This window comes from Cyprinodon tularosa, unplaced genomic scaffold (assembly GCF_016077235.1).
Source record: "Cyprinodon tularosa strain WSP-4 unplaced genomic scaffold, ASM1607723v1 ctg31, whole genome shotgun sequence".
NCBI lineage: Eukaryota > Metazoa > Chordata > Actinopteri > Cyprinodontiformes > Cyprinodontidae > Cyprinodon > Cyprinodon tularosa.
Genome location: NW_024039019.1, coordinates 677,250 through 683,253, shown reverse-complemented (window position 1 = coordinate 683,253; position 6,004 = coordinate 677,250).

Below are 6,004 nucleotides of genomic sequence, written 5' to 3'. Positions count from 1 at the left end.
ACAAATTTTCTATTTTTTTTTTTATTTAAAAATTCATTGGATGCATAAACGCCTTATTTTATTTCAGTGTTGACTTCTGTTAAAAGTAAAAGATTATAATTAAAAATGTCTTCTGACCTTTTCTGGTTGGTATTCTTTATTCGGACCCCGCTGATTTTTAATTGGTTACCCCTGCACTAGACGTTCGGAGACTCATTTTAAATGGCGTAAAGTAGTGACATTCAGTCACAGCCATATTTTTTTTTTTTTCTATTTAATGCAAAAATATTTCTCAAATTAAGACAATTGTTACAGCTAATTGTGGATCCTTTTACAGAACAGCTGGATTAAATCACACACAGATGGGCTTAATTTAATGAATAGGAGACCTCTGAGGACCAGCAATTGCTCTGGGTTTTATTTAGGGGTATCAGAATAAATGGTTTGAATAGAAATCCACGTGAGCTGACCAGGGTTAGCAGGTGTAGAGTCTGGATGGGTTACAGTGCAGACCAGTTTGAATTTCTCTGTGCTCTGTGGTGCTGTTTTATACAACATTCCTTCATTGTGTGAGATGAAGCATTTTAATGTTTTCTGCCATTGTGAACCCACAAAAATTCAGTTTGACCAATCAAAAGCATAACAGCGAATAAAAGCTAATGTTATGTGAGAGAAGCTTGTTGTTCAACTCCCAGAATGTTTGTTTAAAATTCTGGTTAAAATTCTGAAGTCTGCAAAAATGACAAATGTCCCTCCCTTTGTGGTAAAGCTTGTTTATTAACTTTTGCGATGTTGAAACTGTTGCAAAACTGTGAACAAAAGCATTTTTGTTTTTTTTTCTTCTTTGAAAGAAAGATCTAAAAAAAAAAATGTAGAAGGTCGAATTGGCCTCCTATTTGATTTATATGGAAAATCCTGTTTGGCAGAAATTAGATTTTAAACATTAATGTAACAGAAGAGGCCAGGTGGAGAGTTATATCCAAAAAAAAACTCAAAGGAATAATTCCCTCTGAGTGATTTAACATGACACAGAAATGCCAGCAATGAGATTGTGTTTCATATCAGTTTGTTCATGTTCCTCCGGACGAAACGTGGTGCAGATGGAAACATCCCATCTAAGGAATGTTTTTCAGGTCCATCCATGTGGAGCTCAGCCTAATGGATCCATGCCATGCTTAGACTCATTATCTCAGCTTAATAAGTGAATCTGTCCCTTTCCTATCAGCGTTTTTATACTTTTGAATGAGACTCTGGTGGCTTCAAAAGTTATTCAAAAGCTGCACTGCTTCAAGTTCAAACTTTTGTTTCTTCCTGAGGAAGGCAAGGAGGAAGCAGAACCAGTTTCACATCAACTCTCCAAGTGTAAACGTCCATAAAACAATAAATGACCGTTCAACAAGGCCACATCCTGCACGGCATCAGGGACAGCAGCATATCCGCACTCTTATCTCGCACACACACAAAAACCACACACTCACACAGGTGCATGGTAATGCCACGTTGAGTGCCTTTATGTAATGGTGCTAATCTCAGATAATGGAGTAATAATATGAGACTGTGTTAATGACTGTAATGGTGTTCCAGGAATAGTCACCTCCTAAAATAGAGCAGGGGATGGGTGTCATTAAAGAGACTCCACAAAAAGGCCCTTTGTTTCCTCTTGTGTTTGCATGTGAGTGTGTGTCTATGTTTTCACCATGTTGCTAAAAGGAGCGAGACTTGGACACAGTCCCTGTTTCTGCTCATTCTGGCCTGAAAAGTGTGCAGCTAGTTGGAAAGGAAATATGTGGACGCCTTTTGATGAGATATCAGTTAGTTTAAAAAAGACAATTGTGGGCAACATAACAAAATGTTACAAAGCAGCAGAAATTCTTACGAAAAACACCTGCAAATAGATCGACTGATTGTTTTATTTCATATTTGAATTCTGGTCTGGTTTGTTGTTTTATTAGCTTTGGAGGTAGTGGATCATTTACATCAGGGATGTACAAGCTGTGGCCTTGGGGCCTCATTTGACACCAGATTTTTTTGGTTAGGACTGAAATGATAATTTTATATTTTTGTTAATGTGTTTCCTAAATACAATTACTGTTGTCATTTTTGTAACATATTGGAAAAAAGATGCAGACATGTTATCTGTCATTTTAAATTCATAGTAAAAGTGGAACCAGCTTTAACTTAAAGCAGATTTGGGCTGATTTATTACTGAGACACAGAATATTTTAGAGAAATATTAGTGATATTCTCTTTTATTGGTGTTTAAAAAGAAGAGAATTATAGACAACAAACAACTGATCAACTATACATACTTGTATGTATGTTTTTTTTAAATTATCAGATTCTTGTTGTAAATAAGTGCAAAAAGCAAAATATAAACTTGATGTAGCCCGTTATTTTCCCAATTTATGTGATTTTGCTAGTGTAGAAACAAGTTCTGTTGAGTTAATAAATTGGTTCATTAATTTAGCTCTATTGTAAATCTGTAAATCTATTCAAGGGGGGTGCACAGACACAGCAGAAAAGTATATGGTATCATGCATGCACAATTTGCAAATAGAAAACTAATATAGCATTAACAGACATGTTCTTGTAATTCAGTCTTTATTTAAAATCTTAAAATTTTATGTAAGATGTAATTACCTTAACAACGTAATAAATACATGTATATTACATGAAAATTATTAATTTAGCACTTTTGGCAAATCTGTATTATTATGCTCTATTTAACGCATTAATTTTGTATAATTTTTCATATAACATGATTTATAGACTTCAGTGACTTTATACAGACTATGCAATGTGATGTGCCTTTTTTATTATAAGTTACAGTAATCTACTGATGCTATGAAACAGCAAGTGTGTGTCAAAGTGATGAATTTATCTTTAATTTAAAGGTATTAAGTCCCCTTGAAAAGGAGAATGTCAACGTTGTTCGATGCTGAAGCAAACTTATTTTTTTTTACATTGTGACTGGTCTAAAGAGGGAGTACCAATATGGCAGCCGGTGGCTTCACTTTAACCCCTCACTACCAACGGTCAATCAACAATCTGTTGGGATCTGGAGGTCTGTCCACTTTCTCCACCAGAGGGCGTACTAGATCTCCTGGAGCCGGAGCTGATTGCACCACCTGTCGCTCATCTGCTCATCAGGAGATCTGTATTTAAGGAGGCAGAGGGCTTCTCTCCAGTGCCAGAGTGTTTGCCAGTTACGATTGAACCTGTCTGATTCCTGAAACCCAGAAGAGTATCTCTGCCGGTAATCTGCCTGTCTGTTCTCTGAAGAACCCTGGAAAACTATTCCTGTCAAAGACCTGCCTGCCCGCTCTCTGAAGAAACCGGAAGGGAAACTCTAATCGGTATCTGCCAACACTCAAACCTAAGCTCTGCCTCCGCCTAGCCCTCAGCCTGCCGACAGCCTCTGGACCCTCTAGGTTCCCCCCTCAGCCGCTTAGCTCAACTCCTGTACAGGTACAGCCCTGCACACTCTCATCCTGCAAATTACCTGGACCTCCACTAACTCCTCTGTCCCCCTCTGCCGTGAACCCACTTGTGACCAGTCCTGGACCTGTAACTCTGTGTGCATTTCTGAATCCACTCGTGACCAGTTCCCCTTGGGATCTGTTTATTTATTGTATTCCATCTTCTAAATAAACCTTTGAACTTTTATCCTGTCTCGGAGTGTTCTGCATGTGGGTTAGGCACCTGAAGCCAAACATGACACAATCCAGTGAATAAATAGAGATATGATAGTGAAGAGCATTAATTGCTAATCCTAGCTGAGGTTGGCAGGGAAAACAACCATGCCAGATTAGAGGATTTCTATAGCAAACGTCATAAAAAATATATATATAGGAAAACACACCGATTAACATGCAATTCAGTAGCAAGATAAAGAATAGCAAGTCATAAAGGCTATACAATTAACAACTTAAGTGATAAAAACGATTTTTAAGAAAATTATTTACAAAACAATCAGTAAGAAAGCAAAGCAAGGCAAGTTTAGCTAACATTTAATTGTTCATTTTAAGTCTAAATGCTACTTTTAATCCAAGGCTATTTTTATTCTGGATTATTTGAATTGGTAGGAGTAATTTTTCAATATTAACCAGAGGAGTAAATGTATCTAAAAAATTCATGATTTGTTAGATTTTTTTGTTTCCTTAATAATAAACTAACCAACATTATCTGCTCACATGGAATATTAAGCAAATTATGTGGTAATTTTACCCGTTTTTTTTATTAGAGTAATTGAGCTATTTAAACAGATTAGTTTCAGTAACAGAATATGCTATAAAATTTGAAATAATGCATCCATGCTTCCTCAGTGAAAGTGTCCCAGTTACAGAGAGATGATGTAAGCCTTTTTATTGGTCTGGAAATAAGTGTGATGGTCATGTTGTTGTTTTGTAACTACAGTGGTGGTTCTAGACCAAATGTTCCAGGGGGCCGGGGGGTCAAAGGGGCACAGAAATGCATGAAGCAAAAACACTGGGCTAGGTATTCAAATATATTAAAAGCTGCATGAAGTGAAATTTCTTCAATTAGGTTTAATTCAAATATGTCTTCTAACTAAAACTATTTATTTTTGGCTCAAAAATGTTCATTTGGATTATTGTTAAAATCAAAATAAAAGTCCCTTAGCATAGTTAAAAGGCAACTCAAGAAATTGCAGCTATATAAATATATAAAAAAAGATCAAATAAAGTTATTATTTGGAATATTAGGTCAAGATACATTCATCATTTAGGAATTTTAATTATTTTTAACTTCATTTAAGTTACAATTATAGTTTTCTATAAAATCAGAATTAGAACTCAATAAAAACTGATAAAGTCAGCCGTAAAAGTTAGATTTTATTTTCTTTAAAAAAACAAAACAAAAAAAACAGATGAAAACTGGGATCCTATCTAATCCGTGTATCATTCGTTCTTTCTATTTTCAATTGTCAATCAAAAAACAAAAAATAAAAAATTCACTGGTTATTTTGTTTTTTGTTCTTTATGGTTAAACCAAAAACGAAAAAAGGATTTTTTTTTCATATATCAATTTTAAGCTCAGATCAAGAATACGAAATAGAAAAACGGACAGCAACGCATAATTTGATTTTAATATTTAATCGGTACAGTTTACGTGACCCGGAAGTTTGGTGGAGCGTTAGCTAAAAAAACAATTGGCTTACCCCCACCACGTTCGATCAAGCTGCACCAGATAAGGCAGTCGGACCTATCAGCCATGGACAGTTACGTGTTATTTCGAGGATCCAAGCGTGTGACTCTTAAGGAGGAGGATATGACAACGGAGAAAATCAGCAGGATTTTCCAGGTATAACTTTTGTCTTGAAACTTTTCTGTGCACTGTACTTTTAACTAGCAACAACAAACAGCTTCTCGATCAACATAGTGTATGGTTCTAGCGTCGCCATGGTAGCCACTTCATTACCCCAACTGCTGCGCAAAGAGCTATTTCCGGGTCACGTAAACTGTACCGATTAAATATTAAAATCAAATTATGCGTCGCTGTCCGTTTTTCCATTTCGTATTCTTGATCTGAGCTTAGAATTGATATATGAAAAACAAATCCTTTTTTCGTTTTTGGTTTAACCATAAAAAACAAAAAACAAAATAACCAGTCAATTTTTTATTTTTTGTTTTTTGATTGGCAATTGAAAATAGAAAGAACGAATGATACACGGATTCAATCTCTGAAGCTATAACCTAATTTAAATAACTAGTAAAACAGAATTTTTTAAAGAAAAAAAAAATTTAATCGATCCAAAAAGGTCCTATCAGAAACCAATTATGCTCCATCACATATCATCATCAGAATTTCTCTTAGTATTATGTCTTTAGTACAGGGGCCAGGACATGATCTAAAGGGGCACTGGCCCCCGTAGGCCCCTGTCTAGAACCGCTAATGGGTAAATATTTGAAAGGGGGAAAAAGCGCGCAGATCTGTGCGTCTGAAGCGCATCTCTGTCGCGTGGAGCGGATCGGTTCTGGGATGTGATTGGCTGCTCCTGCAGCCT